The sequence below is a fragment of the Dermochelys coriacea genome, chromosome 21 (assembly GCF_009764565.3).
Source record: "Dermochelys coriacea isolate rDerCor1 chromosome 21, rDerCor1.pri.v4, whole genome shotgun sequence".
NCBI classification, from domain to species: Eukaryota; Metazoa; Chordata; order Testudines; family Dermochelyidae; genus Dermochelys; species Dermochelys coriacea.
Genome location: NC_050088.1, coordinates 5,474,142 through 5,484,531, shown reverse-complemented (window position 1 = coordinate 5,484,531; position 10,390 = coordinate 5,474,142).

The window sequence follows — 10,390 nt, the reverse complement described above, 5'->3', positions numbered from 1 at the left end:
ATCCTATAATCTAGGCTTCTTAATGCTGATTCATCCAGACCAAGCAGAACTTAAATTTCCAAACCAGAGTTTAAAAGATAGAGAAAAGGGAGGAAAAACCCCCTCATGTAGTGTTTCCCCTGGTGCACTCCAGTCATATGACTGTGCACGTCTATCCAGCAGGTTTGCCAACTCTGGCTGAAGCTATTCGGGGAGATTCCCACACCCCACCCCGACATGACATAATGCCATTTTCTTAAAATATCCTATTAAAATCTCTCAGATTGCTATCAATAGTGTGACAAAGCTCTGTCCTTGCCTCCGTGGGTCCCATGTTTCCTGGCGGATTTCACTAGCCTCAGAGGCTCACCGTGACCCTGCACATAACCCTTCTCTCTCTAGAGACAAGGGTCATAGTCTACTGAGCCATTTTCATCATAAGCCAGCGAGGGAGGTGAGGAGAAGTTATTCTTCCTTGCACAGTCTCTGTTGTCTCCCAGTCTCAGTGATAAATCAGGGGCAAAGGTGGCGGTGGGAAGGCCGGGCGCACCCTCTACTCCGGGCTCCAGCCCAGGGTCCCTAATAGGATCAGCTACGGTAGCTGACCTTTTAGAAACATGACATGTACCATTCCCTGGGCTACTTCCCCCACAACAGCCCTCACTTCCTCAGGCTCCACTTCACCCTTACCTCAGGGCCTCCTTCCTTGTGCCTGATATGGTGTGTACTACTCAGCCTCTCCAACCCCGCAACTTCTTCCCACAGCTCCTGACATGCCCACCCACCTGACTGACTGGGAGGCTTTTAACTAGTTTCAGCCAGCCCCTGACTGGCTTCAGGTGTCCCAATCAACCTAGCCTTCTCCCTGCCTTCTGGAAAGTTCTTAATTGGCCCCAGGTGTCTTAATTGACCTGGAGCAGCTGCCATTTCACTTATCCTGGTACCAGGGATTTGTTTAGCCTGGAGCTGATGTATCTATCTCCCACTACTTTTCTATAGCCATCTGGCCTTGCCCCGTCACGATAGTCACCGGGAGATCGATGCCGATTCCGGGAGACTCCAGACCAAACCTGGAGGGTTGGCAACCCTACTATCCAGACAGCCTGAACTGGACCATAAAGGGTATTCTCATAGGATTTACCAAGCCTGTACCTGGGAATCAAGTGGGGTCCTACAGGCATTCTTATGCATCCTCCCACCTTGATCATAGAACATCAGGGTTGGAAGGGAACTCAGGAAGTCATCTAGTCCAACCCCCTACTCAAAGCAGGACCAATCCCCAACTAAATCATTCCAGCTGGGGTTTTGTCAAGCCTGACCTTAAAAACCTCAAAGGAAGGAGATTCCACCACCTCCCTAGGTAACGCATTCCAGTGCTTCTCCACCCTGCTAATGAAAAAGTTTTTCCTAATATCCAACCTAAACCTCCCCCACTGCAACTTGAGACTATTACTCCTTGTTCTGTCATCTGCTACTGCTGAGAACAGTCTAGATCCATCCTCTTTGGAACCCCCTTTCAGGTAGTTGAAAGCAGCTATCAAATCCCCCCTCATTCTTCTCTTTTGCAGACTAAATAATCGTAGTCCCCTCAGCCTCTCCTCATAAGTCATGTGTTCCAATCCCCTAATCATTTTTCTTGCCCTCTGCTGGACGCTTCCCAATTTTTCCACATCCTTCTTGTAGTACGGGGCCCAAAACTGGACACAGGACTCCAGATGAGGTCTCACCAATGTTGATTAGAGGGGAACGATCACGTCCCTCGATCTGCTGGCAATGCCCCTACTTATACATCCCAAAATGCCATTGGCCTTCTTGGCAACAAGGGCACACTGTTGATTCATATCCAGCTTCTCATCCACTGTAACCCCTTGATAGTGATTATGTGTTGCAGCCCCTCCGAGGAATTAGACCAGGGCGTATGCCAGTGAGTTTGTAGTTTAAAAAAAAAATACAATCATTTACAACTTTAATGTGACCAAATTCACATTCTACTTTTGTAAAACTATAAAACCGTAGAGGTTTTCTTCACTGAAAACTGGGTAACCCCAAATGCATCTGGCTAGAATATATCTTACAATATATCCATGGGAAAACCTATTTCAAACATTCTCGGTACCTGTCTCAGGCAAGGAAGACAAAACCTTTCCTCGCTGCTTCGAAGAGCAAATCAAAGTACTTCTGAGCATCATTGGCAAGGGAAACTGTGTCCGAGATGTATCAGCAGCAGGGGCTGGCTGATGATGGCATTGTAAAAGATTCAGGATATGGAAATCGGAGCATAAGGAAAATGAGCTTGGATATTACTGAAAGAAAATAAACCTGGTAGCTGGAGCTTGGAAATAGCAAACTGTTGAAAGCAAAGAAATACTCTATTACTGCCTTGAACGATAAAAGGGTGGGTCAGATTTCTGAAAGGGAAAAAAAAGCAGCTCATGAAAGGTGAAGATGGGGAAAAAACGTATAAGGGTCATCTAGTTCATGGCCTTGGCCAATACAGATTTGGTTTTGATACCCTGAGCTAGATTCTCAACTAGCATAAATCAGTGTAGTTCCAAAGAAGTCAATGGAGGTGCACTGATTAGACCTGCTGAAGACAAGGTAAAATGTAATATTATTATTCCATTAATTAACATATGTAATATGAACAATAAATGTCTCCGGGCTCCTGGATCTCTCCTGGGCAGATCTTGCCAATCTGCTCCCCCACTTTCCAATCAACACCTTTTAAAAACTGCCAGTTGCCCAACTTTGACATCAGGATTTATGTCCTTGGAGAGTCTGGATAAAGCAATTTGTAATGAAAGGAAAAGCAAACAGAACTTGTTTTGGTGGGATAACAGCCTCGCAGGGCTGCCCTAGGTCTCTTTCGCTGAGGTAACCTTCCCTTAGTCATTGTGAAACCTCCCTTGGCCAGGGGAGAGAGAGACACAACATGCTTCTGCTTTCTGTTAAGGTAGGTGGGGGACCAAAGCCTCAGGGCTTGATTCCAAGGTCTTTGGGGTTGGGATGGGGGAGGGGGCGGCTGAGCTATGGCTCACTGCGCCAGAAAAGAGCTTCACTGAAACCAGATGCCTTCCTGAGAGGCTGCCACTTGCTTCCCAAATGTCTCAGCAGCCCTGTATGGCCTCTCTTCGCAAGCAGCAGGTGTAGCTAGTTGGAGTTGCTTGGCCTTGCAAGCCAGAGGCCCCTTTCCCAGACCCACAAACTATTTGCAATTCATCTTCAGTTCTCATTCTCGACCAGTTCTTAGAGGATCAGCGTGGCTTAGTGGAGTGGAGTAGTTATCACTGTTTTCATACCAGGGCCCCTCCACAAGCCCCTTCCCAGTGTGCAAAAATCCCTGTGCCATTTATTATGGGAAGATCAGATCCTGAAACCTGCGTCTGACTCCGAGGTTGGGAGCACCGATCTAATGGGTACCACATGGGACCGCTGCTGCCACTGACTGACCTCACAAAGCAGCTGCTGAGGTTCAGTGTTTGTGAAGTGCTACAAAAGGACCATACAAGGCTATTGGTAAATGGTGTCATCAGTAACACTGAAGTGGAATATAAGTGACATCACAGTGTCTGAACAACAATCGGGTTTTTCCAGCATACGGCATTTTTTAATCACAGAGAATCCCGATGCGCTTTGCGACCTACTGTGCCACTGACACGTGGGGTGGGGAGGACAGCAGGAGCTTGGATACCATAGTGATGGGTGTGAGAAAGAACCTGGCTAGATTAGAAAAGAACCAGTGCATAGAACACCACACAGCATTAGGGGAGAAATGGGAAATTTTGCCTTATGGCACCAGCTCAAATCTCTGTTTGTATCATATGCCTTTGGATATTAAAGTCTGTAAGAAGGTGATTGGAGCTAGATTTTTAGACTGTGGTTCTCATGGGAGTCTAGAGCAAGTTAGGAGCCCACCTTCCCTTGACTGTCCTATAGGAGTTATGTGCATAATTCTCTTTAGGAGCTTTTCGAAATCCCACCCCTAAGATCCCAGCACAAAACCATGTATCCTGTAAACTGCACAATTGTCTGTCTTGCTATTAGAGGGAAGAAAGGTGAAGTCAATGCTGCTGTGATAAGCTTGTTGGGGCCAGGGACTGTCTCTTTGTTCTGTGTTTGTACAGCATCTAGCGTAGTGGGAGTCCTGATCTATGACAGGGACTCCTAGGAGCTATAGTAATAAAAATGGCTATTTATTTGACCGTCACCATAGAGTGCCAGCCGTTAGAGCCCAGAATACAATATTATCACGTCCATTAAAATGGAGACTGATTATAACTGGTAGTGCAAACAGCCCTAGTAATTCTGAGACAGGGTAGAGAATTCTGTGGTTGGCTGCCCACTCACACCGCACATGCGTCAGAACCCACCTTGTGGCTAGGTACTGCACCTGTGTTACTGTCTCGCTATGAGACAGCGACGGCTGCTGCTCCGACACTTTACGGGTAGAGAGGGAGCGAAAATGAATAAGTGTAGGAACCAGTTTTCATTTGTCAAAATATTGAAAGTGAGGCCTGGGGCAGAGGGTATGAATTGTCTCTAGCCCAGAGGATCTGCCAGATGTAAACAGACCAAAGGACTGTTTGATCTGATGTCCTGTTTCCTGTCCCCCTGGAACAGAACAGTGGCCATTGTGTCTGTTGTCCTGCTTCCTGCAATGCCAGGATGGACTGCCTGGGGACTCTTAGCATCTCTGGGCATCAGGCACAGGGGTCTCACATCGGGCACCCAGAGCCTCAAACGTATTTAGGCTCCCAACTTCCATTGATAATCCAGGCAGGTTCTTTCATTCATCGATGGACTTCAGTGGATTTCAATGGACATTCAGAGACTGGGCCCGAGAAATGGACATGCTCAGAAGCAGCAAACACTTCTGCAAATGTGGCTGTGAGAGACCGTGGCAACATGAGCACTTTTGGCTTTAGTAATCCTGTTGTTTCCTCACCAACTGATCTTAGTCAGGCTCATCGCACTGAAACATAGCTGGAGGAGGAAAGTGGTATTCTGTGAAGCTGTGCATGTCCTGGGGCCTCCTCCTCTTGTCTCTGTTACCATAATGAATGCACCAAACCCACACCAGGACTGTCTGCTCCATTTTCATTTTTACGCTCAACCTCCTTTACCACAAACCCCAGCCTTTTCAAAGAGTCGTATTAAAATCTAGGGCATGGAGAGACATTCGCCTGGGGCCAGGGGCACAGACAATTTAAGAGGCAATAATGACCTCAGATGAAACCACCATGAAATAAATATGATTTTAAAAAGCATGCAATATTAAAATGCTTTATAGATTTTTTTTTTTTTTTTTAAATGAATACCCCTCCCACCCTGCCCCAGCTCTGCTAGATGCTGCTAGAGACCGTGTACCTGATCCTCAATTGTGTTAAGGCCCCTTTATGCCACTCTGTCATAGTGAAGACCCCCCAGCAAACACCTGCTGCATATGGGACTCCTCTGCTGGCATAGAACTACCAGATCAGTCCTAAAGAGGCCTGCTTCCCATTCCCCCAGCATTGAACAGGGCGGGTCAGTGGCAGGAAAGAAGAATAGGTGGAGTACTCTGCACTACGGCTATTCTCTGTCCCTGGGGGCCATAGGAAGCAAAACATAAATTCTAGCAGCCATGAGACTGCTCTGCTCTACCTTATATTGAGGGCTGGGCAGGCCCCTGCCTAATGCCAGACTTAGAGGAGCACTGCTTAAATTAATCTTTGCCCTCCTTCCCTAGCTTGTGCCAAATACAGTCCACTGAGAGTTGGGGCCATTTTTTATGGGGCCCTGGGATGTTTATAGTTAAGGTTTTAGAAGAAAACTAATGATTAAAGTAATAATAAAAACACAGTTTGTTTTAATACCCATAACCTTAAGTGAAAGGCACAAATTCCTGATAAATCTGCTGTTTAAGCTGAAAGCAGCAGCTTCCCCTTTCTCTCAGAATAAGGAAGGGGATGGTGTTTTGAGTCTGATCGTCTACAAGCCGAGGGATGTCCCCATCCTTCATCTGTGCTGCATTTCCCTCTGCTGCAGCCAGGTTGGTGCGTAACCTCCACTGACTGTCTGCACTTGGCTGCCTTTCCCAAATTTGTCAATGAGGCGATGACGAAGATATTTAAAGGCTTCCCTCTCAGAGAGGACAAGTTGTTCAGAACAGGGACATATACTGCTTTCAAGCAAATTTCTTCACATTCACACACAAAAAGCAGAAGACACTTCTCCTACAATCCCTGGAATGGACAGCTGTGACCCCTCTTAACCTGTTCCTCATTTGGGGCGAAACATGCTTCCATGCAAAGGGACAGCACCAGGCCTAGGCTCTACATAAGTCCTCGGATGTTTCATCTGCTCTGATTTAAAAAGCAGCTTTGAAACCTAGGTTGTTCAATCAGTGCAAATGCCTTGTGCCTTTATAGCCAGTGCCCTATTTTTCTACCAAGCTTCAGGTGCTTCTTCAAAGGAAGGACATCTGAGATGGTTAGCCTCATGCAGGCCCAGTGCGCGGGGGTGAATTTCACCCCAGCTGAGCAATATGTTGAGAGGGGTGATGGAGCAGCTGACACATTTATATTTGCAGCAACACCTTGTGAGTGTTTGACTAACAGAGGGCACTTTTCAGCCTGCCCTTTACTTCAACTATGGCCTTCTCTCCAGCATTCCCTTCCAAACAGCTCTCTCACTCCAGTGATTCATCCGCTGCATGTCAGCCACTCGCTTCACCATGTAAGTCCCAGCCTGGCATGACCGCACAATTGTGCAAGTCTGTACTTTGTTGTTGTTGCTTTAGAAGGATTGTCCCCAGATTCTGCCACACGGTCAGCCCGCTGCTTGTTCCATCACATTCATCTGTAGGAAGTGTGCAGTTTAAACCACAGACTGAGCATGATATGTGAAATGAGTGTCGGTTGGATGCGTAAGAAGAGAGTGACAACCGTCAATCATGTCTCAGCATTAATGTCCAGTGGGAGGTAGAGCTCGGCACATGGACCTGTGAGTCACACAATTGTTGGAGTCCGAAAGGACTGCTCCTGGGGTTGTCTGTCTAGTGCTGTCTGCATTATGGATCTTGCTACTTAGTCTGTCATTCATGGGTGTGTATTCTAGCCTGGTGGGTGAACGCATGCCTTGCTTGGCAGCTTGTTCCAGGGCCACATTGTTTTCAGTAAGGACTGGTGAACTTCTTGGCACTCAATGGCTTCCCAACTACATGAACTATGTACTTAGGTTTGCAAAACTAGAACGACTGTTCAACCCCTGTTTTCCCTAATATTGAAACCTAGTCCCTGCCCCCATCTGCCCTCCCATCAAAATGATTCAACTGGGCCCAACCCTGCAATCCTTAGTCCTTGAAGTACTTCAATAGGAGTTTTGTCTGGGTGATGACTGCAGGGTTGGGCTCAGGAGGTATGTAAAAGAGGACAGAAGGGGTTTAAGCATTTCAAGTGTGTTTCAGGCCATTTAGCTGAGCTGTGGTAGCCAAAATGTAGTGAATGAATTGGAGCTAGCTGGCTGTGCAATGGGGTTAAGTGTCAGGAAGTTGAGCATGCGCAGGGTTAGCTGTCAGGAAGAAGATACCCCGCCAAGAAACCATGTTCTATGTGGGAAAAAATAAAAAACCACCATTTCTTATTTGTGTAACACTTGCCAGATGTTACTGTAACAAGGGAAGGCAGGTGAAGATTGTCAGGAACTTAACTTGCATGCAATGATGCAGCATAATAGATGCGATTATTATGACTTTTGTTATTTCTGTTGCACCAGTACCTACAGGTCCCATTGGGGTCAGATTGTTGTGCTATGCGCTGTGCAGAACTAATAAAAAGACAGTCCCTGTCCCACAGAGAGGTCAGTTTATACATATAAAGAGACAACCACCAGTGATGGGTAAAACAATAAATGAGGAGGGGGTAAGCAGTGAAAGAAGCCCGCTTAGCTTAATAAGTGGCAATGTCAGCACACCCCTTGCCTGACCATTGTACAGGAAGAATGAGCAGTGGATCAGTAAAAGCTGGAGCTGATGTCACTGCTCATTCAAGCAACATCAACTCCTTGCCTTAGCCCTGCCGCCTCCTCCCTGTGTGAGGCTCCCTGCTTCCCCCCCACCATGGCACATTCCTCTGCACCCCACCTTTTTGACAAAAGTGGGCATTTGCCGACTTGATCAATCGGCAAAAGCAGATGGGACAAATGCCTACTTTTGCCAAAAAGGTCAGGACAGCTGAGAGGGGGCTTGAGAAAGGGACTGTCCCAGCCACAGTGGGATGTGTGATCCCCCTACTCCTAAATTCCCAGAGAGAGTCTTTGACAGAGCCAGGAACTATGACCCCAGGTCTCTCCCATCCAAGTCTAATGCCTTTACCCCAAGGTCACCCTTCTTGTCTGTGAGCTTATTCCGTAGGCTGTCATTGCAAACTTAACCTAGATAGCATGCTCACAGCCTCACTGCAATTGCAGTTGCGTGCCAGGCTGGGGAGATGGTTTGTTTTCATCTCTAGTGTTCTCGGTACGTGTGAACAGGTATATTGTGGGTCAGAGGGCTTGGCCGCACTTGGAGCCCGGAAGCACTGTGGGAACCACGGAACTGTAATCCACATCCAACATGTGAAGCCACTCTCTGATTGAGACAAAGATTAGGTGAGATGAAGGCGAGCCAAAAGGAAGGTTAGAAGACGCTTGTGCTGTGATTCTGGTTTGATGTAGGTGTCGTGAGTCATGGGGATGATTTCTAATGGTGCTCTAAGTGTGTCAGCTTTGCAGCTTGCTCCGTAAGCTGTGCAGCCATGTGAAGAGGGACTGCTGGGGACCTTGCTGTCCCCTCCCATCCTGAATTAGCTTGCCCTAAGGGTTAGCCAGAATGGGCACACAGTACCCACCTGCCCCCCCGACCCTGCACAAGCAAATGCTTCTTTCAGTAGTGCCTCCTCTGCCCAGATGACAGGGCAAGAGCTTTCTCTTGTATTTCAGTAATACCAGTCTGGAAATCTTCTGGAGATAATGTATATGCAAATATGCATATGTGTGTGTTTATGCTTACCAAGTGTGTGTGTTTAATATATTCAAATCATCCCTGGATCTAAACACCTCTGCAACTTGGGAACAAAGTTTGCATGAAGATTTAGCTCTCAGCTTCTCCATTTTGTGGGTAGGGCTCATCTCCCATCATCCACCTAGCCAACCGGCTTCCTCGGCGGGGAATCCTACAAGATAAATCTCTTGGAGTACTTCCGCTTCTGACCCTGGCTGAAACTCAGAGGTGCATATGTCCGTTTCTCTCTCACAGCTCACCTTACTCTGTTCCCATTCAACAATAATCCATCTGCTGTCACTATACGCAGCCATCCTTCCCGAAAAAGGCTCATGGCAATGTCTCCATTTCTTTCGGCATTGAGTGACTCCTGTGGCACCAGGTAACTGGAAATCTTTTTTTTTTATCTGTACAGCAAGAGGCATCCAGTCTGCTTCCTTCCTTTGGTTACTTTAACCATAGTGACTGAGTCTTACCGAAAAACTGACCACAGCCTAGCAGACAAAAGTGGCGTTCTCTGTGCAGAGGACAGAATGTTCAGTGCCTGCAACAATCCAGAGAATCCACCAGTATTTCTGTCAGCCCCAGGCTACTGTTTGGCAGACTCCTGCCTATAAACGGTTGACCCTGGCTAAATGGAATTGTTCTTGCTATTAATTTAAACAAAAATATCAGTGAATCCAAGTCAGGTTGCAAAAGCCTTAATATGCCAATAGGCTAGAGGGGGAAGGAGAACTGAAATCGCATTTGGGAGAAGTCCGAATGTATTAGAGACCAAGAGGATTAATTTGTGGCTCTGGTTCCAGTGCAGGCTTTCAGACTCCCTTCAGCTCTAATATACCTCAATCCTAATCTCCAGCACCCCACAGTGTCCTAGGACTGGGGTCCCCACCACTGTAGCTCAGTCAGTGCCTCTCCAACTTCAATATCCTTGTAATAGCCCTTGCTGTTCAAGTACTGGATTGTGCCATACACCCAACCACTCCATCATTGCACCTCAAAACTGGTGTGCAAAACCTCTTGAGTCTCCTTCGCACAAGCTGCCCACATCGCTACTTTGCATAGCGGTTTTGCAGTGCAGAGCAATGCCAACTAGGGATTAAGCTGAACATCTGCTGGGCTGAGTGTCAGGGGCTACTTTGTTTGGGATATGAATCCAGATTCCCAGTGGTGAAAAGCAAGTGCACTAACCTACTGCGCTCCCTGGTCCCTGAAGAGGGACAAGTTATATCACAGGGGAATGATATGTCCAAGAAAGGAAGCAGGGTAGCAATATCTGTCAGGAACAAAGCTAAAGGAGTTTGAAATGCAGGAGCTGCAATCACACCAGGTACACTTTTGCTGTACAGGCCACTCCTGTATCTTCGCAGTATAAAAACGAGTCTCTGATAC